Source organism: Athene cunicularia (genome assembly GCF_003259725.1).
Source record: "Athene cunicularia isolate RWA chromosome 1 unlocalized genomic scaffold, athCun1 chr1_part2, whole genome shotgun sequence".
Taxonomy (NCBI): Eukaryota; Metazoa; Chordata; class Aves; order Strigiformes; family Strigidae; genus Athene; species Athene cunicularia.
In genome coordinates, this window is record NW_020799092.1 from 68,731,796 (window position 1) to 68,757,977 (window position 26,182).

General features: G+C 45.2%; 1 long non-coding RNA gene across 1 annotated transcript in view; it reads right to left on the minus strand.

Annotated features, from left to right (window-relative positions):
- Positions 1-3,994: 3,994 nt before the first annotated feature.
- LOC113491587 overlaps positions 3,995-26,182 on the minus strand; it is an 87,074-nt gene continuing 64,886 nt past the window's right edge. The window contains exon 3 of the long non-coding RNA XR_003400439.1: positions 3,995-7,612. This is a non-coding gene — a long non-coding RNA (uncharacterized LOC113491587). The remainder of the gene's footprint in view (positions 7,613-26,182) is intronic.

Sequence of the window (26,182 nt, forward strand, 5' to 3'; positions counted from 1 at the left end):
AACCGAGTGCTACCTGGACGTACCCAGCAACTGTGTGCGCTCAGGACTCTTGCAGCAACAGTGTGCCCTTGGGGCATTCCTGGCAATCGCGTGCCCTCGGGACATTCGTGGCAACTGCATGCCATCAGGACTCTCCCAGCAACCATGTGCCCTCAGGACCGTTTTGCTGATTAAGGATACCAATTAAACTCAGACACCAGAGTGAAGAGCAAGCGTATTTTACTAAATATAACAATAATACAGAACAGTAAGAAAAGACAGATTAGTGCACTTAAACAAGTAGGAAAATACAGGGTAATGCATCAAATCATTACTACCTGAGAGAAAGGATAGTGACTAAAAAAGATCCATCACCACTTGCACATGTTACCATCATCCAGCCCCGCAGTGGCTGGGCAGCCCCGGTTACAGCGAGGGTTTGGAGAGCCTGTCCTGGCAAGGGGGAAATCCTACGCGGTGCGTCCCCCATAGGTGAGGCTGACAAAGTCGCTGTGAGCGGGTCCAGCCTTATATACCAGAGATCGACAGGCCAGAATAGCTGGCACCTTTGTTTTGAGCAGAAATACCTGGTTTCAATCTCACATTAGCTAAGGGAGTTCCTCTGCTCATCTAATTGAATTAAGCACAAGGTCTCACATCAGGTCTCAGTGACAGACAACTGTCTCCATGATGCTGGAGCTGCCGGGAGGGCCTGAGGGCACTCACTTGCTGGGATGTCCTGAGGGCACGTTGTTACCAGGAGAGTCCTATTGGACTTTCCTGGCAACCATGTGCCATAGGGTCTGTCCTGGCAACCGAGTGCTGTTGGGATGTTCCTGGCTACCACCTGCCGTCAGGACTCTCCAGTAACCAAGTGCCCTCGAGACTCTCCCAGTAACTGCATGCGCTCGGGGCATTCCCAGTAACCCAGTGTTGTGAGGACTCTCCTGGTAAACACGTGCTGTCAGGAAATTCCTGGCAACGGAGTGCCGTTGGGACATACCAGGTAATCGAGTGCCCTTGGAACTCTCCTGGTAAACTACGTGTCCTCAGGAATCTCTTGGCAACTGCGTTCCCTCGGGTCTCACCCCATAACCAAGTTTTGTCAGGACTCTCCTGGCAACCGCCTGCCATCGGGACTCAGCCTGTAACGGCCTGCCGTCGGGACTCAGCCGGTAACGGCCTGCCGTTGGGACTCAGCCGGTAACGGCCTGCCGTCGGGACTCAGCCGGTAACGGCCTGCCGTTGGGACTCAGCCGGTAATGGCCTGCCGTCGGGACTCAGCCGGTAACGGCCTGCCGTTGGGACTCTCCCGTTAGCGGCCTGCCGTTGGGACTCTGTCGGTAACGGCCTGCCGTCGGGACTCTCCCGTTAACGGCCTGCCGTTGGGACTCTCCCGGTAATGGCCTGCCATCGGGACTCCTCAGCCGGTAACGGCCTGCTGTCAGGACTCTCCCGGCAACGGCCTGCTGCCGGGACTCCTCAGCTGGTAACGGCCTGCTGTCAGGACTCTCCCGGTAAGGGCCTGCCGTCGGGACTCTGTCGGTAACGGCCTGCTGTCTGGGCTCAGCCGGTGACGGCCTGCCGTCGGGACTCAGCCGGTGACGGCCTGCCGTCGGGACTCTCCCGGTAAGGGCCTGCTGTCGGGACTCTCCCGGTAAGGGCCTGCCGTCGGGACTCTCCCGGTGACGGCCTGCCGTCGGGACTCTCCCGGTAAGGGCCTGCTGTCGGGACTCTCCCGGTAAGGGCCTGCCGTCGGGACTCTCCCGGTGACGGCCTGCCGTCGGGACTCTCCCGGTAAGGGCCTGCTGTCGGGACTCTCCCGGTAAGGGCCTGCCGTCGGGACTCTCCCGGTGACGGCCTGCCGTCGGGACTCTCCCGGTAAGGGCCTGCTGTCGGGACTCTCCCGGTAAGGGCCTGCCATCGGGACTCAGCCGGTGACGGCCTGCCGTCGGGACTCTCCCGGTGACGGCCTGCCGTCGGGACTCCTCTCGCGGTAGGCGGGTGCCGGCAGGGCCCGTCCGGCAGGTGGCAGCGCAGACACACGCTGTAGCCGTGGCTGCCGGCGCTGCTCTCGCACAGCCCCTCCAGGGCTTTCAGCGGCCCCAGGGTGTCTTGGGGCTGAAGAATTTTCACATTACTTAATGCAAAATTCATTGAAAAACATAATTGAGGATCTTAATAATAAATCACGGCAGATTAAAAAACAAACACAGTGGCAGCATGTAGTATGCTGGAAGCTCTTTCAGAATTTCAGAATTATTTTATTCCTTATCTTTCTGAAGCATACATTAAACTCAGCTATACTAACTGAACCAGCTCCTTTATTGATGACACACAGAGCAGCGTATAGCCTAAGAGCTCTTCCAGGAAATCTTCCTTAGTTTGATGCCACCAACCATCTCAGTTCATTGCCTGAGGATCATAATATTTTACATTATTTTCAATCTCCATTTGAGAAACTCAACAAATACAGCAGGCACTTAATTGAGCCTCACAATATTCTGATGACACTCCAACTAATTTCATTTTATTAATGGAAAAAATTGAAGCAAATGGAGAGGAGAGCTAGTTTTCTTTTTCAAACTCAAATGTCTCCCACCTAGCTCTTTACTAATTCTGCATTGTGTTGGCAAAAATGTCAGATAAAGGAGAATCAAGGTGCTAATTGCATACCTGTAAGCCTGACATTTATGTTGACATCCCAGTTGTGAGAAGGCCATGTTTGAGAATCATCAAAGTAATGATGTGCCTGGTCTTCCCTATGGCAGAGCAAAACTCCTACCTTTTTGTGCTAAGACTCGATGAGGAAATCCTGAGTCTGTGTAACTGGTAATGTAACTGGTATTCTAGAGCATCTTCTGCTGTTAAACTGTGGAAATCATATCAAAGTCTAGCATATAGGATTTTTACAAGTAACTTCAGTTTTTTCCCTAAGAAATAGCAAGACAATAGATTAATAATTATTATTAACAATTACTAATATATTCTTACAGCTATATTAAGTTAATATAAAGCTAACTTGCACTTGACATAATCAGAAGTAATAATCCATATTGTTATGATAACTTAAAACCAGTTGGTGAAGGTAAATTCAGTCCCAAGTCCTAGCTTTTTGGAGCATCTTTCCTTGCAGGCTTTTTTCTCAGGTGACTGAGCTGATGTTCAAACTTGGAGGCTGGTCTTACACCGGTGGTCTTGGGAGGTGTTTTGCAGCAACTTTTGGAACCACTTCTAAAGGAGAGGAGCTTTTTAGTGTTTTGTAGGCAATTGGGGGCCACAACTCCTCTTGGGAGTTGATGAGCACAATGTGCCTGCTTATACTTAAAGGGAAAAAAGAGACAAATAAAGGGAATAATTTGTTTCTTGCACATGCAATACTTTTCCTCATCACCTTGTGAAGTGGAAAAGCTATGTAACTGCCCACAGTGGTGTTATGACACTATCTGAAGATGGGAAAGATATATCAGTTTAGTTTTTAAAATGTAAAAGGCATTTCAGAAGGCAGTATGAAGTAACTCTAAGCAAAAATTTGAGAGAGACAGATGGGTAATAGAAAGTGTCATGGCAGTATCTGATCACTGTAAGCCTTGGCTTTGTGTTTGGCAGCATGGGACTAATGTTGTTTGATATAAAGAGAAAAGCATAAATTTTTTAACTACATATCCCTCTTTCTGCAGAATTTTGGGTCTTCCATGAAAGTCTCTTCAAAATATTAATGTAAGCCAATGAGGATCAGAGATCAAGGTGGAATGGCTGCAAGCCTGGATAATGTATGCAGGTATTGCCAGCTACTCCAACAGCAGGCAAAACTGTTCCCTTCTGCACAGAGCTCTTTGGAAAGGAGAAATGCGTAAACCTTTAGACTTTAGCACATGGGAAAAAAACCTATGTTGCTTTCTGGCACTGTCTCAGAAGCTATTCAGCATATGGCTGGCTTTTCAACATATAAACTAGTCAGGACAAACATGCAGGTTTTTTTTCTTTGGGTTTTGTTCTTTGTTGTTTTTTGGGGTTTTTTAAAAATTAATTTTCTAGTTCTTATTTCATTTCAAATGCTCAAGGAATCAGCTGAAACTACTAAAACTTTTAAATGTTTAAGGATGTCAGACTAGCAGAGTGAAAATGGACAGAAAGCTGCTGGGCCCAGCATTACATTTTCCTATCTAGAACAGGGCAAGCTGGATGGTGTGAGGGAAGCTGGTCCATTACTCTTAACGAAATATGGCAGAGCCTAGGGTTTGGGAATAATTAGATACCAGTCACAACCATTTCTAGATCGTCTCCAGACACAGATACTACTGCATCAGCATCATGGAAGCAAATCCAGTATCTATTTGACAAGAAAGTACTTGCCTCTTGTTGGTTCAAGCTCTGGGATGATGTACATCTTTGATACACCATTCCAGTGTAACTTCATGTAGTGAAATTAAGAGGGATAAATTTGGGGGCTTTACTGTGTCCTCCAAATAACTTGTTTGAGCTTTCCAATCTATTTAGGAATAACTGAAATGTGTTGCCTATAAAAATGAACTGGAAGGACTCCATCATCCTACAAACCTGTCAGTTCTCTATTTAATGATAATTAACTCCTAAATAATTTACAGTCTCCTTTCTCTTACTAAAAACTAAAGCAATCAGGAACTTTATATTGTTGCCCATATATATATAGTCAGGTACCAGAGGGTGGAGATGACTTACCTTAAACAGCAAGGTACTTATACTGTTAATTTGACCTGTGGATACAAATCCCTGCACTCATTAAGGGATCAGATTTTTCTTGAACTTTACATATCTTAGGGATCTGTGTAGGTACAGGTGTGTAGGGGGTGGCCAGGCTTCTGTTTAGAAGGACAGTAATCCCAACAACAGCAGCTGTTACCACAGATCAGCAGGAGAAAAGCACTATCACACTTTATTTGTATGCTACAAAATTCATTGTTGAACTTTATTAGGTACTTTAATACCAAGCATACTTTAAAGTAACAAAAATTATTGTTATTACTTTTTACAGAAAATCAGGTATTTCAACAGTTTTCTTTACAGTTTGTTGACTTTAAAAAAAAATTACAATTGACAAGTTACAATTGAGTGGGATGGGAAAGCCGTAACATTTAAAAAGATAAAACATACTATTCATACTGAGTCAACATTTAGTGATGTACATCCTGATCTCCTTCTGACTGTGTACAAATGGTACATATTCACTGAGCTGCCCTAACAGGGTTGTGAGGTCTTGTGGTGACACTTTTTTTGCAACGTTTGTGTATATTTAGAAAGAGCTTTTATATTACACAGCCACCATGATGCAAAACTTAGTAGCCCATAACAAAATAATGTATTACAGAAAAACCCTGTTTCAGTGATTTCTGATTTTTTGTCACAGCAGAAGTGCCACGACTGCTATAATGTGGGATAGAGGTAAACCCAAGGAGCAAATGAAGACAGTGATACGACAGCACATCCAGATAGCAAACCCTTTCACAGGCTTTTGAGGTGAGACTGTGGCTGTGAGCCAACAAGAGCAGTGAATGAGGATGGGCTTCATGGAGACACGATTTAACAATGACTCCTGAATGCATGCAGCCCTAAGGGATGTGCGTTTTCCAGCTGACACTGGTTGGACTAATCACAGACTTCAAAACCTATCTGAAGTGGGACCTTAATGAGTTTATGCGGTCTCATGTGTAAACTACTTTATTTTTACCTTCCATCCCCTTCAGGTCAGCAGTGGGTACTGGGAATATATTTATGGTGGTTGATTGATCTGGGTGGGGTTTTTGACTGCCTCTAAACCTGGTCCTGTGGAAGTCAGTGGAGTCTCCTACACACAGTTATGAGAGCAGATTTGGATTAAAACAAGTTTTCTTAAAAAAATGCTGCCCAGATTTACACATAAATTTACTTGGTAGTTATCCACATTAGCGTTCAGTCTCTAAGATAAGCAGTGCCACACTGGTACCTTGGTAGTTAGATAGAAGAGTTATCTAATTCCCTGTATTTATTTACTGACAGTTTGTTTAAAGATGGGTTTTATTTAAAAAAATAAAAGATAAGACCACGCACAAAATTTTGGAATAATTTGTGTTGTGTAGCCAATAGACAAAAACCAGTTTTAACTCATGTTTTACTCATGTCTTCAGTGTATTGTGTTATTTGGGAACTACATTAGCAATGAATTATTATTTTAACCATTCCCCCAAAAAGCCATAGAATGAAGCAACAGGCTTAAAAAATCTGAAGAAATTAGCATTGCAGTGCTCATTTTGGGCTGGATTCAGATGCAATACGCATGAGAGGGTAGAAGAAATGTAGGAAGCAGCATGCTCCTGCCCAGTCCTGAGCCAGAAGATGTGTGCCATGCTGGGAGGTACTGGAGAGGAGGAGCAGAGGAGAAGGGGTCCCTGCTTCCCTCCATTGCTCTGTGCCTGGCACTTGGCATCCAGACCTTTCACTATGACATCTTGATATCTTGTGCCTTCCCCTGTTTTAGTGCTCAGTGGATTCTGGAAATGAGGGTGCCTTTGAGGAGTGACCTGTTGAGCCCCTGTGGGGGGAAGCACCAGCCTCACCAATGCCCCAAGGCTCTGCACCCTCAGCCCTCACATAGCTATTTGCAATGTGTATTTGTTTACTAGTCTCTTAATTTATGAATTGAGTTTAAGGCCAGAAGGGATTGTTAGATCACTTCACCTGATTGGCATTAGCACAGGCCAGAGAGTGTCACTCAGCGGTTATATGGCAGAACAAGGAAAAGAATAGAAAGACCCTTGCAGTGAGCAGTGGTATGTTACATTTAAGGGGTAAATTACTTTCTCCTACTAAAAAATAAATCAAGTGCTTTTATTTTGTCACTTCAAATACAAACAATTCTATGTGTCTTGGGAAATTATAGTAATATGATATTCAATCAGACATATCTTATAGTATATATGCTTCATAGAACTAGAATATAAGTCAGAAATAATTTTTCAGTCAAGTTTGTTACAGACATAGATTAATTGGAACACATATACAGTAAAAATTGAGAAGCTTTACAGTTTTAGTCAACTTATTATACAGTGAAGTAAATGAAGTGCAGCAATGTAGCAGTAAAAGTTATGCTTTTTCCACTAAGTGATGGAAACATTCAGAGAGTCTATTGTAAATGCTAATTTAAGAGATGTCCTATCAGCTTCTTGGCTACTGGGATAGGAATAGTCTGGAGTTAACTGCCTCTCTACTGTGAAAGGTTTTAAAGCTTTTTGCTTTCCGTCCGAATAAAAAAAATGACATTTACAAACCTCTTGAATGCATATATATTACATATGTTTATCTAGCAACAACTACACCCCTTTTAATTTATTCCCCAAATGTGACTTTTCATGCATGTCTTCTGGATGCTGCATTCAGCAACAGTTTCTAATGAGCTGGTGTGTAATCCATGATTGCATTTCTCTTCTGAAAATCACTTCCACGTCTGGCTGATCTATGTTTAGAAGGTGGCGCTTACCCATCAGGCGTTTTTGCACTCGTCATCGTTCTTCTCTGTCGGAGGCCCTTTCCCAAGCTTCTTCCCATTTTAATGTTGATGTACAAAAGCTGTTATTCGTTTTGTTTTGTGCTCATTCTAGTGAAGATTGGCTTAGTAGGACTGTGCAAAACAGAGAGAAGAGAGAAGCTGGTTTACTGCCAGTGAACAAAAAGATGGTCACGCTGTGCTTGGCTCAGGACAAGCCTCTGATCAATATTCTAATATACTTCATTATTTGCATTTCCATTTATCATGAAAAATGACAAGTTTAATCTTCAGTTATGACAAGGATTTGTTATCTGGAATTTTTATACATCAGTTTTCATCAGCTAATCGACATGGGAAGTCAAAATATTGAGATTGTTTCATCTAAAGTTTGAACAATATGAAAATAAAGATACAATGTCTATGGGGCAAGAATGACATTTGTTAGGTGAATATCATGAATCAAGTTAAAATCCTGACACTTCTGTTCCGTATCAATAATTTCTTTCACTCCCCTGAGCACACAATCTACATTCATAAAGAAGATGAAATAATACCTTGTGTTAAATTTCAAGGGAGCATACCCCAATGAGGAAAGAGGTGCTTTCAACCCAAACTCTCTCTTAAAAACTAGTTCTCACCCATCCAGTTTCCACATACTGTAAACAGAGCTGCATACACAGGAGAGCGGACACTGTCTGCAGTGACACAGTGAACAGGGTGACAAAGGCTCCCCCCTCCTTGCTGGAGGTGACTGCCCATAAGTCGGTGTCGGAGGGGAGAACAGGGGCCTAATGAGAATGTCTGTTTATAAGTACTCACGTACACGCAAATATAAAAACCTGACTGCTCGGGCATTTGGCATAGAACAGAAGGTTCTTGCACCAGAGATCTGCAAATTCACCATTAGTTAAACTCTCCTGGATCACTCAGACCAAATCACGATGTCATTTGGCAGGCAGCCTCCCCACTGCCTCCTGTGAAAGGGTCACTGGTCAGAGGTCCTACAAGCTCGCAGCCTGGGGGAGAGGACAGCCACTTTCATCGCAAACCCGCTCCCCCCATCATAATGCAGGGGACTCTGCAGGAGACTGCTGGAATGCAGAACTTGGGGAAATCACAAAAGGAATGAATTTCATTGTGAAATGTCAGTGAACTAAGTGTTTCAGAACTAGAAACTCAAAAATGGTACTGTAAGCAGACTGTCATGTCACCCCCCACATTACATGGAGTAGCCACCTTCTCCCATTCCCACCAATTCCTTACACACCTTGACCCTCATGGTCACCTTCTCCTGCTGCTAATGCACCCACAGACACCAGGGAGAGTGTCTGCCCCAGAGCAGGATGCCCAGACCTGAGAGCTTGGGATGTGGTACCATGAACTGGGGGGGGGGTCTGGTGCTGACTAACCCTTCTGCTGCAGACCCTGCTTCCCCCATCAACTTCCAACAAATTGACATTTTTCAAGCAAAGTTTATTTTGGAGGAAAATTTCTGACTTGTTATAGCCCATAGGTGTTCAGCATGTATGTGTAGTCCAAATATATTTTATAAAGGTGACACTTCTAATTGATGTTGTTGAGACTAGACAGTAGCAAATAAACTATGCAAGAAGCATTAGGTGAGCTAAGGAGGGTCCTGCAGAACACAAATGGATCAGTTTTACTTTTATCAGAAATGAATACAAAATATAGTGTTCACTGTAATAAAAGCATTTTAATGTTGTGAGTATGTAATGGGGATGGTAGTTTCCAATTGTGTAAGAAAACTTGCTATTGATAGCTCCATGAGCTTCCTTTTTCCCTTTAAAATATGTAGCAAAAATGAAGGATAAAGAATGGATGAGAAATCCACATATTTGTAATAAATAAAATCTATTAAAAATGGCCTGCATCTGGAATTTTGGTGTATTTTATTAATATGGTTACTAATGTAATTAATAAGGTAATTTTAAATATATGTAAGTAGCACTACTAAATAAAAGAAAGAAAAAGTTCTTGAGCTTATTTGCTAAGTGAGATATGGGGTTTTGTGAGCCTCTTAAAAAATCCACAGCTGGTAAAACTGAAATCCAGGGAAAGTCAAAGTTTCATGGTGAGGAGCATGTGCCCTGACACTCCTAGGAACAATCTAAACTTAATAGAACTGAATGAGCCATTTCTTTCAATTATTTTAAATTGTAATTTCATGTACCTGTGTTATTCAAATTCTTAACAGTGCTTATGGAATTTCCAGCAGTACCCAGTGTTTCATGTGTACCATATTAAACCCTTTATTATTTCTTTAGACAAATTTTGCACACAGGTGTTATATATATGGAAATTAAATTAAATAAATGCCAGAAGTGCCTACTTGATAAGGTAGAAATAAGTCATTCACATCCAACATCCCTCAGTCCACTTTGTATCACATCATAGGCTTTTGACTCCTTGAAGTTTCTTTTCTTAAGCTACTTACAACCCTTTTCTAGTGCTGTTGCCTAGAAATCAGTTAATGAAAGTAGTCTTGTGAAAGCCATATTACCCAAACCACCTAGGTGCTCTGCTGTTAAATTCTCTATTAAGTCTTGAAAGGCTGCCTGTTAGGCTGACATCCTGACAACACAGTTACTCATCTTTGACCTGTTCAATTAGGGCAGTCACTTCTATTGACTGCAGAGCTGGGGTACAGTCAACCTGGAGGGATTTACGACATTTTAGTGTTTATGTATATTTTCAGAGAGAGGCCACGGATATTTCTTTGTTTTGAAGATGAATCATGGGGATTTCCAGGTTGCTCCCTGCCAAGTTATAAAGCATGTACTGCATTTCAGGTAGTCCCTTACATGCTGTTACTGTAAAGGCAGTCAGATTGATAGTAAATATACAGATAAAGGCAGACCTTCTAGGTCTGAATATATGTTCTCTCCAATAATCTTAACATTTTACACCATCAGTTGTCACCAGCCATATTTATACAATTTTCTTTGCCATTTATTTGACTGGCATCTAGAAAGTAACACCTTTCCAAGAGTTAATATGTTATTTTTGCCTCCAAACACACAAAATTACTGAGATAAAGAGCAACTGGCATTCATGGTCACACCAAAATTGGTGCTATTCCAAAACCACATCAGCTGTCAGAAGCCCATGGGCTAATGAAGCACCAGAGATTTCTTCCCAGTGCCTTCACAGTACTCCTCTAGCCTAGAGAGCGACGTTATCTCTCTTGAATGCTGGTGCTGTGTTTGGTGTATGGGAGGAGATGAAGGTGGAGAGAAACATTGCTGCTGAAGGTCTGCAATTGAAAACAGACATGCTAAGGCACCTTGGATAACACTGCTGCCTGGGCTGCAGGCCAAAAAAAATTGGAGAAGTTCAGTTTTAATGAGGTGCTTGGAGTTCTCGCCTTTCTGCTTATGATTTGGGTCAGTTCCTTGTAAGCACAGGTAGATGGTTTTGTTTACATCAGGGTTGGCGCAATGCTCAGTATGTTAAAACTCCACTGCTACTGCATCCCAAAATTCAAATAGCAACACGCATTCAGGGTCTGGGCAATATCCAGATGTGTGTAATTAAAAGGCATGAAAGGTGTGTAGATGCCCAGCTGCATGGGGCAGCCAATGGAAGCTTCAGTGAAATCTTCTAATTTCCCTTTAAAACACATAACAAAACCTATCTGAGTGTACTGAGAAAGAAATTTTGTTTTCCAGGTGATGAGAGAGGAATAATGTGTATTCCCATTTTCCTACCTGCTGTGGGTGCCTTTTCCCTCTTAATGCGCCGAGGATCCTTTGCCTTGGCCTCATGGGAGGGTGCTTATGCATTTCCTGGAGAGCCACCCCGGGGCAAATACTGTGCTCTCAATAGACAACTAGACACCAACTCAGGTCTTCTCCAAACTCTAAGAGACCTGGTGATCCAAGCTGAAACTCCAGCATGTGTTTTGGAGATGCTGTCCAGAGATCATCCTGGAAACAGCTGTGTGGCCAGGAGGTGAATAAGTTGTGCTCTCTGGTGCACTGCAGTTTAGAACACATTAAGGAGGGGACAAAGCTGCCCTATGGAGATGGAAGGAAAAATGAACAGAAGTTCCCCAACCGTTTTTCTGGCTACCGTCTTTCAGCGTTTCACTGTTCAGCATCTTCTTAACAAAACATGATAAATGACCTGTCCACACCAGAGGTGCCTAAGTGCATTTTCTCCTCTTGGCAAACCAGCAGGCAGGATCTGGCTACTGCCTGCTCTGCTGTCACTCACAGCTACTGAAGGCTACAGAGGGCAGGGTTTAAAGAGACTGCACAGCAAACCTTGAGGAGTTACTAAAACTTTTACAAAACTTTGGGATTGAAATTGTGTGATGGTTTTGTCTGTATGGCATTAGAGGAGAAGCTCGTCTCAGCAGAAGGGTGCCTGAGCTGACTCTTTTGCTGCAGCACTTCCTTGCAATAAAACAGAATTGAATCATATAAAAAATAACACGGTTTTTACCAATTTGGTATGCAAGCCCTGTGAAACCAGAATTGAGTGGAATGGTAGAACTTAATCAGCAAGGTGGTACTTTGTGCACTCTATTAGTGGCAGCAGCTGAACTCCTGGGCAAGAGCTGTAGGAAATGTTTCCAGAGCTGTAGGAAATGGTTTTCGGGAGCATTTAAGAATTTTCTAAATGTCTATCAAAAGGTCATTCAGGCTGTTTTGCAGGCAGAAGGCTCAGTTCATGGCTGCACTTCTAGCATCTGAGAAGACATCTAGCATCTATGCATTTCTAGCATCTGAGAAGACAGTTTCAGGGCCACAGGGGTGATGATGGTCAGAGTTAACCACTAAACAGACAGAATGCTGCTTTATTAGACACACTTTTCCAAAAAGAAACAGAAAAATGCATGAAAGATCCAGTCAGATCAATTTTGCCAGGTTGCTGGTATCCGTGTACAACACACAGCTGGACAGACCTTTGCCATCAACAACTCGTATGCTGTCACTCACAAGGAAAAACCCAGAGCGTTGGCAGACCTAAAGCTACACTTCTTGCACAGTTAATGCTCCCAGTGACTGCCCTGCTGGCCAGATCCTGCTCTTCCCTACCAGACTCTGGCCAATTCTTGTAGTTTTAAAATCCAATTTATTCTTACATTGTTTTTTTGCCCCTTTTTCTTTTGCTCTGTGTAGAAACTAACACATGGGGGGAGGTAATGCCTGTCAATTCAGAGGCTGTTTGGTTGTAGGCAGTGTGCTATGGGAGGAGACAAGCGACACGACAGGGAAACATTATTTTCTGGGTTGTTTTCTTTTATTTCTGCAGACATGCTTTTTGAATCTGTTAATGTTTTTTGAAGCTGTAAGCAAAAAGTGTCCAGAGAAAACTGTGGTTGTCAAAACAAATTAATTAAAACAAAATAAAGGTTTGAGCAATTAAGTCTGACCACCTTGTGCTGAGGTATGAAAGGAGAGATGTATTTGGAAATTAAGTCTGGAGCCCAGGGTGTGTAGGACAGTCTACCCATTTCTGGTGTTGACTTCTTCAAGTTCCTATTCTCTTACAGATGGAAATTTTGAGAAAGGTGAGGAGATTCTTTGGGAGTAGAGAAAAGATGGAGTTTGGTCTTGGAGATGCATCTCATGTAATGTCAGCCCTCTCAGCATCAGGCATTGGGTGTGTGGCTCTGGGCAATCCTTGGAGAGGGACAGGGCCCTCCTGGGGTGACTCATTTCACCTTGGGATGGTTCCCAGAATAGATGAGTGCCATTGACTCCTGTGGGACTGTAAACCTGGATGAGACTCGAGGCCTAAGTCTCAGATGGACAAAGTGTGGTGCGTGAATCCTGGAGTTATAATTATCCTGCATAGAATGATTAACAGCATGCGTGGAGACATGAAGAGAGAAGCTACTGCCCACTCATAGAAGATAATCTTCAGACTGAAATATCAAATTATTAGGCAGTTTTGGATTAGTTATTTGTAACAGGCTGTCAAAGATCTTGTCTGAGCACAGCTTGAAAGATGGGTATTTTTAGTCCTGTTGGGGTGAGCAGTTGTATACCAGGACTGTCTTCATGGAGGATCGAACAGCTTTGCAGAAGGTGGGTCTAAGATTTCACCCCCAGCCCAGGAGGGCTCAGTAAGATAAATTTAACAGTTTAAGGGCTGACCAACCTGAGTGTAAGGATGCAAGGAGCAGGCCAGCCCAGTGGGAAGGTGTGAGCCAAGCTACATCTGTCAGTCAGATTAGCTGCTCTTGTCAGACTGGGGGAGCAGGTGAATTTTGGCTGCAAATCCTGAGAATGAGAGTTAGAGTAGCTTAAAGAAGGCACCTCATCAGAGCCTGACATTTTTCTTATTTCCCAAAGATCTTCCTTCAACTGCACCTAAATTTAACCCAGTGTCAGTGACAGGCTCCAAAACTCTGAATATGGGCAGGCTTCAAGCTTCCCTGCCACCCTTCCTAATCCCTGGCTCGGGTGGCTTTCCTCTGGTTTGAATGCAGCTCTGAGAATACAACATATGCATATGTGTTGATGAGAAAGACAGGAGGAAAGTGACAGGCAGAGGGAAGAGAGACCTATCCAAGGAAGGAGCAAGTTGTAGCTGTCATCCCTGTCATCTGCTGGCACCGCTCTGGGCTGATGGAAATGGGACTCCCTTGGGTGATGGCTCCACTAACCACGCCTCACTACCAACAGGTTTTGGGTCCCTCAGCTGGGCAGCTTGGTGCTGCAGCGCCATAACTGCCAAGCAAGCACGACCGCCCCTCTGCTAGCATCACACACAGCACAGTGTGCCCTGAACAAGGGAGGAGGTTGTGTCTGATTGAGGTGGGTACCAAAACACTGAGATGTAGTGATCAGATCCTGTTGAACAGTGGGCAGTGTTTTCCACCATTTCAATATTTGTGTCTGTCAAGAAAAGGAAGATTTTTATCATAATGAACAAAGCAAAAAGCCTCCTATTCTTTCTCCTACAGATTTTTCTTCTACTGTGGAGCATCACAGAGACGCTCCTTCCTCCGGTGGTCCCTTTCCAGAAGGCTCATCAATTTGTCTTTTGTACTTTGTGATGTTTCTGGCAAGTTTGGGATGGGAGTCACGTCTCAAGACAGGTTTGCTGGCATGGGAGATCTAGTATGTTGTTGGAAGGAGTGGAGAGAGGCTGAAATGCCTTCATCAATAACGTCTTTCACATGAAGTAGCTTCCTGCTCCAGAGTTGTGGGCTTGAGTCAGGCAAAATCACTTACTTGTTGTTCATCTATTTTTATTTCCTCCATGTTTGCTGCAGTCTTTCTTTACCCAGATGGTCAAATAAATTGCTGTCACTAAACAGGAGTCCCTGAACAGTGATTCCTAAACTCTTCCTGTTCTTTAACTGTTTAATGAGAAAATATTTTACTTTCTTTATATTCTGCACATTTGCTGGAGTTGTTCTTCAGTTACTCCCCTGAAACAGAGAGGTTCTGTAGGTATTTTTGTTTGTTTCACCAGCCTTCAAGCCGTGTGATCAGACTGCTCAGAAAGCACTGCACTGTCTTTGCCGGAAAAAAAAAAAAACCAACATTACAAACTTTGTTCTGTACTTGTTTACTGAGAGTCCCTCTGAGGATCCAGCCATGTCAGTGGAGGTTCCTTGATAAGGTCCTGGGCAGATAATGTTTGGATTGTCATTGTATATTCTTATGTGTTTTTTTTTTAATTTTGCTAATTAAAGTAACTTAGACACTTTAAATCTAGTTTTATTAGCTTTGTATCTTCCAGGAGTTTTCTTGCACTCAGCAGTGTTAGATGTTGACATTGGCACATCTTTGGTCTGGGAACACAAATCTTGTTGACATTGACACAAAGCTCTACTTGTCCAGGCTCAGCCATCAGGGAGGGCAGAAGACAGCGCCTGGGGCCAGCACAGGCTGTGGGGAGCTGTGAGCAAGCCCGAGCTTGAGAAAAGCCAGTCACCGATTTAAGTGTGGTGCTCCGGCTTCACAGTGGTTCGAGCCTGCATTTCTGTGCAGCAGAGAGAGAGTAGGAGTTTGGCCCTGGGAGAAAGCCAAGATACTGAAGCAGATTCCTGAAGGTGCCAGCCAGGATCTCTGCATAAGGAAACTGCTACGATGGGGTTTATTTTAGTGGTGTGACAGAAAAGGAGCTCTGCTCTTTTTCAAACAGACTGGGTTTCTCCAAATGACTTCCCAATTCATATAATGAGTTTTGCTCCTAACAGAAAGCAGGAAGGCCATGACACTTCTCTGTCCCTTCTGGCATGTTAAAATGACATTTTTATTAATAAAATTTCCTGAAATAATTTGCTGATTTTTAATTATAACATAATAATTAAAACATCTACAAGAAGTTCAGTTTAAATGTCTCAGAAAACATAGTAAAAAATAGCAGTTCTAGTGAACCTTAAATACTGCAGAATAAAACAAACTTTTAAACTTCCTTTTCTTTGTGTGAAATGAATTTCCTTGTTCTTTGACCAGTGGCAAAGCTGGGAGCACAGCACAAATCCCACCTGCTTCCTTGCTGTGCAAAAGGACATCCAGGGGTTTTCAGAACTTTCCCTCTGTAGGGATTTGTGCTGGTGGTAAGAGAAAATTTGATGAGTGGGTTGAGCCAGACTGGGAGCGGGGCTCTGGCTGCTGGGACTTGCCATGGAGAGGAAGGATCCTGCAGCTGGAGGGCTTCATCCAGAGCACCTCTGGGGCAGGGGCTCGCCAAGGCAAGGCTGTGGATCCTTCACTCCTGTTGGACTGGTTGGCTGCTGTAATTTTGGGTCTCAATCAAAACCTGCTAATGAGCTGTGAACATTGATCCCATTTCTGCCCCTCAGAAAGATAGAGGTGTCAAGTTCCGTATTTATGGGAAACAGAAAGATAAGGATTTGGAGAAGCTTTAGTCTGAGGTTTCAAAACTGCAGCTTAATGATTAGTTTACCTGAGCACAGGAATATTAATTAAATGGCTATATACTCTCTAGGCAAATAGGAGATATTTGGGGCTGTACCTAAGGCCCATAATAGTTTCCAAAGCTATGAGATTACATGTCAAACTACTGAAAAAATCTTGATGAAGTTAGGTGATACACAGCTAGAACAGAGGCTAGATTTGGGAGATGGCAAAGCCAGGGTTTAAGGGGAGGATGAGGTTTTTGGTGACCACCATCCATCATGGAAACCTGTCCGGTGTGCAGCAAGGAGTGTGTTGGATGCTCATGGTCCAATGAAGGTATTGTTTCAGTCATCTTCCCTTTCCAGCTTTCCTGCAGAATTGCTGCAAAACCAATTTATGCAGGTTTTGGACAATATATAAGGATTTATTATTGCTATTAATTTATATTATTCCTTTAAATATTTTTTCTGAGTTCTGTAGGAGTGTTAAGTGCACTCTTGTAAAAGAAAAAGAGGAGATTCCTTCCCTGAAGAGCTGTCAGCACAGAAGGCAGATTGTGATTAGCAGTGCAGAGAAAAACCCTTCACAGAGAAGGAAGGGGAAGGTGGTGCTAGGAAACTGCCTGCTGAAAAAGCATGCAGAAAGGCAGGCTGGTTTGCAGCAGCCCTGAATGACAGGTGTGGTACAGTGTCCTGGTTGTGCTTTTTCTCCTCTGGGTCGGAACAGGAAGGTGACAACCTGGTGTAACCAGCAATCCTTGCAGTTTCAGGCATATGAGGCTTAGCAACTGCTGTGCATCTGAAATGGTGATGGCAATGAAAAGAGCATCACTCCTAACACTGCCTTCCTCCCATCTGTGGGAGCTGATGGCTCCCACCTCTTCCTGCTTCCCACAGGGGCCTTGCAGGACACAGGTGTTCCCTCTACACCACTTTCTGCACCCAGCATTGCTTCATCTCCCTAATGCTCCCTTGCAGCTGTTTTCTGCTCTTCCCACTACCCTATTTGTGAATGCTGCTACACTCCCTGCACACTGTCCCTCCTGGTGATGGCTCTGCTATGCGATGCCCTCAGAACAGAGACGAAATAAATACCTCTTCAGGTAATCAGTCTGTAAGCATCTCAATACATTCAGTGTTTTTTAGCCCTGTCCTTAAGGCCTGTCTATATGAAGGAATAAATATAGGAGCCTTAACCATCTGAACTTCACTTGTAACCTGCAGTGTCTCTTGCAGAAGTGAGAAGACCAATAGTGGTCTGAAGGACAGCTCTTTCTACAAGCTCCCGCTCTACAGCAGAGCCTTCTCTAACACTCAAATGTGGCATTCATGTGGTGCTGTAAATAGCTCACCTTATTCCCTCCTCTGGAAGCATACATCTCATACAGCGTAATATTGGCTCTGGGGCTTAGGAGCCTTGGTGGCTTCTTTTGCCCTTCCTCCCTACACCTGACTCACACAGACACATGGCCAATTATCCATTAGTTTGGCTATTCCCACCAATGACTGCAAGTCAGTTCTTGTGTAAATGCCCACTTTCTACATAAGGATGCCATTGTAACAGCAAGACAGCAGGCTGGTCTCAAGAAGCAACCAGCCTGGTGGAAAACACTATCAGGGAGGGGGAAAACCCCAACTTACCATCTCAAACCAAAACTCAGTTTCAACAAGATTCCTCCAAGCTCAGACACCCTTCCTCAGAGACTGCAATAGTTTAGAACAACCCATTAGATAAAGAACACACTGAGACAGATTTACTCAGAAATTAAGCTCCATAAAAATCCATAAAAAGGGGGGAGCTTAGACAAAGGGAAAACAAGTCTGATCTACACAGATCTGCAGCAGCACTCCCTGAGGAGCTGTGCAATAAGGCCTTTCACTCCACTTACAGCTTTTAGTATGGGGGGTTAATGCACTATCCTGCTGTGTATCACAGAATCATTCAGGTTGGAAAAGACCCTTGGGATCATCGAGTCCAACCATCAGCCCTACTCTACAAAGTCCTCCCCTAGACCGCATCCCCCAGCATCTCATCCAAACGACCCTTAAACACATCCAGGGATGGTGACTCCACCCCCTCCCTGGGCAGCCTATTCCACTGTCTGACCACTCTTCCTCTGAAAATTTTTTTCCTAATGTCCAGTCTAAACCTCCCCTGTTGCAGTTTAAAGCCATTCCCTCTTGTCCTGTCACTAATCACCTGTGAGAAGAGACCAGCACCAACCTCTCTACAATGTCCTTTCAGGTAGTTGTAGAGAGTGATGAGGTCTCCTCTCAGCCTTCTCTTCCGAAAACAGTCCCAGCTCCTTCAATTGCTCCTCATAGGATTTGTTCTCCAGGCCCTTCACCAGCTTGGTTGCCCTCCTCTGCACTCGCTCCAGCACTTCGATATCTCTCTTGTATTGAGGTGCCCAAAACTGGACACAATATTCCAGGTGTGGTCTCACCAGTGCAGAGCACAGGGGGACTGTCACCTCCCTACTTCTGCTGGTCACACTATTGCTGATACAAGCCAGGATGCCGTTGGCTTTCTTGGCCATCTGGGCACACTGCTGGCTCATGTTCAGCTGCTTGTCAGTTAGAACCCCCAGATCCTTCCCTTCCAGACAGCTCCAGCCACAACTCCCCAAGCCTGTAGCCATGCATGGGGTGGTTGTGGCCCAAGTGCAGGACCTGGCACTTGGCCTTGTGGAAGCTCATCCCCTTAACGTTGGCCACCGATCCAATCTACCCAAGTCTCTCTGTAGAGCTCCCCTGCCGTCATGCAGATCGACACTCCTGCTTAACTTGGTGTCATCTGTGAATTTACTGATGATACACCTTGTGTCCTTATCAAGATCATCAATAAAGATGTTGAACAGAAATGGTCCCAACACCGAGCCCTGAGGAACACCATACAGAGAGCCTCCACATTCCTTCCAGGTGGGGCAGGAAGACCCCCAAGCAGAAGGCCACAACTGGCAACCCCAGAGAGTCCTTCGCAACCAATGGACAGAACGCTCCCAGGTGCTGCCGCCACTGCAGCGGCGCCAACATCTTCTGCTTCAGCCTCCCCAAAGGCTCCCCAAAACCTTCTCCCAAGGTAGGGACTGACCCCGTCTCCTGTAGCCTGGGGATGCTCTGGGGTGCAGGAGCAGAAGTGACCACCGGCCATCACTCCTGCCTCTTACTCAGGCTTGGCCAACCTGTGCCCACTGCCCAGGCAAGAGCAGCACTTCCCCCAGAGAGGGGGCACACCGGCAAGGATGGCAACCCCAGCAGATACAGCCAGCTTGCCCATCTCCCCTCCAAGCAGTGAGTAGCCTCCCTCCTCTGACACCCCGGCTTGTGGCGGGGGAGTGCTACAGCCACAAGCTCCCACGGGCCTGGTGCAGAGCCGGGGCATGTTGGCAATGGGGCTGGCTTGGCGGGTGCCCCTCAAAGGTCCCCCTGGCCCAGCACGACTCCTCTCCCCCACACAGGGCTGCAGAGGGCTCCTGGCTGCTCTGAATTTCCCCCACCACTCTCCCACAGCCGGCAGATGGACACCAACCTGCCTCCACTAGCCACTGCCACGCTCAGCCCTGGTGCTGCTTCTCTGCCAGGGGCTGCCCTGTGGGGCGACTGCGGGACCCCCCTGTCCTGGGCAGCTCCTGCCACCCCCCAGAGACAACCACGTAAGTCTCGGGGAAGAGCGGACCCCCCAGCCCCTCCAGGGCTGTGACTGGCCTTCCCTGGCTACCAGCACATGGAGAAGCACTTGGCTCAGCTCAGCCTCTCCAACACGGCCACACCCATGGGGGCACCCCTGGGCACCAACAGCACCCTGTGCAGCGATGTCCTCCTCAGCTCCTGGGCTGTTCCCCGCCACCGATGGCTGGGTGACACTGCACTGCTCCGGGAGATGCTGCTGCGCTGCTCCCTGGCCAGCCACCATGGTCCCAGCAGTGGCCCCACACCCGGGGGCCCTGGTGGCACTGCCAGAGACATTCCCCACCGTGACATCCACTCGCTCCCGCTGCCCCAGGAGCTGCTCACACCCAGCTACTGTGTCCCAGAGACCAGCGAGGATGCCAGCCTGAGCCTGCAGCACTTCGGGATGGGGCCCCAGTACCTGTGCTGGGACACACAGAGGGACCGACCACCACTCCGGCCTGCCATCTTCCAGCCTGGCAGGGCGGACACCAACACCGGGGCCAGCCTAGAAAATCAGGGCCAGAAGTGCAAGAGCACTTGCCCAAACCCACCCAGCAAGCAGCCGGCACCGGCCTTGGAGCGGGGGATTAGACCCACCAGAGGGAAGAGATGGAGAGCCAGGGGGTGGCACGGGGAGGGTGGATCTGGGCCAGGCCACGGCCTGCTGTGACAAGCCCAGAGCTTGGAGGAGCATTTTCTTTTCTCTTGTTGGTTTTTTTTTCCATTAAAGCCCTTTTACCACAACCACTCTGGGCCTCTGTGGGAGGGGGAGGGAGCCTGGGGGGCACCGGGAAATGGCACCCAAGAGCTGCAAAAGCCCCGCTGAGCCCCAAAGCAGAGCTGGCCAGCCCCAAATGGCACCGAGCCATCCCCTGGGCTGAGTCACCACCAGCACCAGCAGGGCAGGCCATGGCTGGGGGGGCTCCACCGGCGCCTTCCTCGTGGGAAGCAGCCCTTTGATGGGGGACCCAGCACAGACGGCTCCCGCAGGACTCACAGACAGAATCAGAGATTCACAGAATCATTCTTTTAGTATGGGGGGTTAATGCACTATCCTGCTGTGTACCTCTGGTAAAGCTCTAATCTCCCAACCCCTGAAGAAATGACTTTTGTCCCTCCTTCTCTCTCATTTTCCTCCATCAGGGTATGGGCAGATTAGTGGTGGAAGCACAGATGACCCTACATGTAGCCTTAGTGCCAGGCTGCTCAGGGACTGGTGCCGCTGCTGCTGGTTGTGCTGGGGCTGTAAGGGCTCAGTGCTGTGCCCCTCACCTCCAATAGACCCTGGCAGTGTTGACTTTTCAGTGGAGGTGCTGCCTGTGTTTGGTATCTGGCACCAACTGAGACACCTTCTTGGTGCTTAAATAATGATGATGGATTTCTGCTCTGGAGTGGTAGCTTGTGTTGTGCGGCTGGGTTAATGTATGTCAGCTGTCATCGTCCTTGTCAGCCGCTGCTGTCAGTGAGCAGCAGATAAGTAAATCTGTGATGATGCATAGCCTAGAGAGAGCAGGGATTAAATATTTCATTGCTTCAGACACCGAAACATCTCCTCATCTGGAGTCCTTTTCTAGCGGTCACATCTTCTCCGATTGCCCCAGCCCTGGGGAATAGCAAAGGCTGCCTGGGTTTCTGAGACCACAGGGCATGGGACTGCCAGCGGCAAAGTCCCTGCAGCCAGGGCGAGCTAAGCTGCTGCTTCAGTCCTGGCAAATTTGAAAATAAGCAGAAACTCAAGGAAAAAGAAAAGCCGCTTTCTTTCTGATGTGCCTGACAAGGCAGCTGAGCCTCACTGCACAGACCAGATGGCCTAGCACCCATCTTTGGCTTTCTCTGGGACACACTGCTGAGCACCCTGTGTCTGTCCTTCTCCGAGGTGTTTCGCAAAACCCATTGCTAGCAAAGTCTCAGATTATTGATTGCTTGGAGACAGGAAAAAATACTGTAATTCAGATTTCTTCACTCTCCTGAGCTTTCCTGGTATTGCCTGTAAGAACTTTGTATTGAAAGGATTTTCAGTGCAAAATACCAATTTGTTGAGACTGACTTTTTCTTGGGTGCTTCCTGTTTTTATCACATCAAAGGAGTTATTCTAGGGGGATGTGGAAAATTAAAGAAAATGCTCTGATAAACAAGGTCTTGGCTACTTTGGAAACTGGCACTTTTAGACCTACAGAATCAAATAAAAATGGCTTTTTTTTGTTCCACACCAGAAGAGAGAGAAGACTCATCCTGTCAACACTGCTCATGAAATGAAGTCATTGTTTTCCAGAAAGTCTTAATGAGACAAAAACCTTCACAAATCAGGGAGACATACAAACATGAGCTTCTGAAAAGTCTGATTTCTTTCTTATTTACCTCACGTTTCCTGAGAGCTAGGGATTTTCTTTGCAATGATGAGAAACAGAAGGATTTGGGCTTTTTTCAAGTGCAACATGTGATTCAGAGTTGGAACTTGGAAAAAAAATATAGCATGAACAGCTATGACATTTCTAAACCTGTAGGTAACTTCACAAGCATTTAATCTTCATCTTTTCCTCCTCCTTATAAGATCTAATCTCCTTCTTTTGCTGTGCTTTTTATCGGGACAACAGATAGACAGTATCTTGCATGTGGGTACGTTCCTATAAAGGTCTGTGTTTCCACTGACTCTGAGGACTCGGTATCTGGACACCAGCAGAAGACAAGTGTTCAGGCTCTGCAGGTGGATTTTTCTGCTTCCCTATTATGTAAGGTGCCAAAATCAGTATTCATCTGCACACTGCTAAGTAGCAGCATTTCTGCTTTGGTTGGTTTTTTTTGTTGTTGTTGTTTTTTTTTTTTAATCTAGGGCAAGTATAGTTTGTGCTGTCTTATATAAAATTAGCAAATTTTATGAGATGCATTTCCCTCAGGCCCCATGAATAGAATTTGTTCTGTAATAAGAGACCAATGTGTTTTAATTGCTTGTTGTAGACTATTACCTGTTAAATTTGTCTGAAAGTGTGACACCAGCAAAAAACTTCTTTTCTGTTTTGCTTCCTTACACTTTAGAGCTGTCAAATAACTTCAACATCTAAAGATAAAACATGACAGATGTCTCAAATATGTGACAGGTCATAAATATTGATTCTTCATGTTACCTGCTAATGAAACATATGCCACCGTGGGTAAATCTTAATTTGGATTCCTGACTTCTGATTGTTATAACCACTGTTTAGATTGCAGTTTAGAATTATGAAGTTATGGGTTTGGTCCAGGAAATGTTAAAGCCTGTAAATAAGGAATGGTTTACTTTTCTTAAACTAGTGCTTTATCACTAGACTCCCAGCCATGTTTGCTGTTACAATCTACATCTGCTGGGAACCCTTTTGGACCTTTCTGGTTCCTTTTTGACTCATTAGAGCCAATTCAACTCCTAAGATCATATGATAATAAGAAGCACTGTGGATCTATCAAGGACTTCTCATTGGGTTTTTTTTTGAAGATAAGAACCATCTCTTGATTATGTATGAAATAAATCATATTTACTAGATTATTTTTAGAATTTCCCTGGTTAATCTTATAATATTCAACCTTTTTAGGTCAATTTCAACTAGCAAAGTCTCATGTTGGGCTTTCTTGTCTGGTTGCCCATGAAAACTTTGTCCAGCAGCATTACTTGGCTAGACCTCAGTGGGTAATATCTGGTAGCAAGAAGGAGATACTGCCCTACTTGAACCACCTTTCAAGCAAAATGCTGGAAAATAATGTTCAAAATTAGATTTGTAATCTCTGTTGAGCAGGGATTGTGTCTCATACAAGTTTGGGGGCCAGAAAAAAACACAGTGCTTCTGCAGTGAAACGGTGGCAGCTGCCAGGCTCCTGGCTTGAGCTTTATGACCAGATTTATGTCATATCTTCACTTCTAAAGCACTTCCCTGTCTGTGACTGAAAAATTCTCACAGGAAAGTTAACATTGTCCCTCCTAAAAGGAGCCCTTTCTAGTGTGGTGAGCACCCTTTCTAACTGTGGAACTGTGTGCTTTCAATGCAAAACTACCAGGGCCAGAAAAGCCCCAGTGCAAGGATCCGTTGGGAGACTGGAAGACATTCAGCACCAGCACTGAGATTAGGAGGTCTTGGAGTCTGCCATGGTCTCTGCTGCTGTTAAGGGGGAGATCCCTGCTATCCATAACTCCCATGCCTGGGAAACTCACTGGCCCACAGGTGCCAAGCAGGGTCCTTGCTCCTGGTGGGATGAACAGTGCAGAGGAGCAGATGTGCTTTAGGCTATTTTACTGGAAGCTGAAGGACCTATCTTCTTTGTGTCTTGGGATAGCTCTTCCATGATGCACCATGAAACTATTCTCAGGGAAGATCCAGCCCCAGGAGGGCAAGCAAAAATACTGCCCCTTGTCTGAGGGAGGGGAGTGCCAACACGGTCAGGTCTGACAGCAGGAGTCCAGTGCAGCTTTGCAACTGGGTTGCTCCCAGGCATCATTTGCCACACCTAGGAGATTTTGATGGTGCAGCTAGACCTTGTGAGTATGCCTCTCTGGTTTCAGGGCATCCTTGTGTAATCAATATGCCACGAGAACTGATGCTTTCACAATACCTCACCCAGGAATTAAGCTGAGAAGACCAGCCCTTGCATCACAGCATCCCCATCAGTGATGGATGAAATGAAAAAAAGTCTAGTGAAAGTACAGAACAAATATTGATGAATACTGGTTGATGTAGCACCTGTGTGCTTGGAAGATTATCTATTTTGCACTTATAAAAGTGAACCATCCCTGCAAATCTTGTCTCTGGTATTCACCATTGGGGCTACAATCTGAAAAGCATTCTCACAGCATTTAGGAAACACTATTTAGATAAACTGCGATGAAAAGCTATGCAATACTTGTTGGAAAAACATACTGTTAGAGTGTTGATTAGTGGTTCACTGGCCAGCTGGAAGGACTGCATTTATTAGAGTTTCATGGGTATTTGTCTTAGGTCTGATGTTGTTAAAATATCTTCATTAACCACTTGGATAGTGCAATAGAGGATCTCCAATGGAATATTGGATGTCCTCTTCCATTTGTAGACCACAGTTTTCCAGGAGGGGCTGCAAGTGTGTTGTAGGACAGAAACAGTATTCAAAATCTATAATGAATTAGAGAAATGGCCTGAAAAAATAGGACACAATCCAATAGTGGTATGTGCATGGGCAGAAAAAGGAGTTGTATAAAATATAAGTTAGGGACCAATTGACCACACAAGTCCATGGGGACCTTCTGTTGTGAGAAAAGATAAATGCACTACCAGGATGTGCAAGCAGAAAAATCTATCTGCAAGATGTACAAAGCGATTCTACCAGCCTACTCAGCAAGGCCTTGGCTGCATGATTTGCTTTTTGGCAGTAGACTCTCTATAAGAGAGAAGTGGACCTACTGGGTAAAGACAAGTGTGGAGAATAAGAGCGATCAGAAGCTTTGGAAATCTTAATGTAAGAGAAAACATGGAAAATTGAGCTATTTAGTCTAGAGGAAAGGACACTTACTGGACATAACACTCAACTATGAAAAAAGCTGCTGCAAAAGGGAAGGGAATAAATCATTCTCTCTGGGGATGTGACAAGTATTGGGTTTAAAGTGCAGCCCGGGAAATTTCACTTTCACATTTGTAAAAGCCTGTCTAGGATAATGCCCATCGGCCAGTGGATCAGCTGCTAAGAGAGGAGGAGTGGGAGCCCCCCCCCCCCCCCCCCCCAAATGCTCCCACTCCCTACAGCCAGGCATAGCTGGAGACACATAAAGAACACATATTGTACCCACTGACATCCGACAGGGAGAAAGGAAAAGAAAAAGGCACTGTCTCCATCTTACACCCCCTGCTCCTACAGGAGGTAGGACATCCTTGGGGATGCTGGACTGAAGAGGCTATTTGTAAGCCAGGGCTCAGGTGACAAGCAATGACTTGCTGTTTGAAGTTTCCCCAGATGGAGGGACTAACTTCCAGAGCGACATCATGCTTTCTCCCCAGATGACTTACACAGAGGGCATTTCCACTGATCAGGGAAAGAAAGATTCCCCAGCCTTTATTTCTGTGCCAACTGTACTGTCTATTTTTAACAGCAAGCTGCCATTAGCATTTGTTTGCTAAAAATAAACGTATTTCAAATGCAATTCATTACCTAGCACATTAGGGTAAGGCAATTTATGCTTCAGTCAA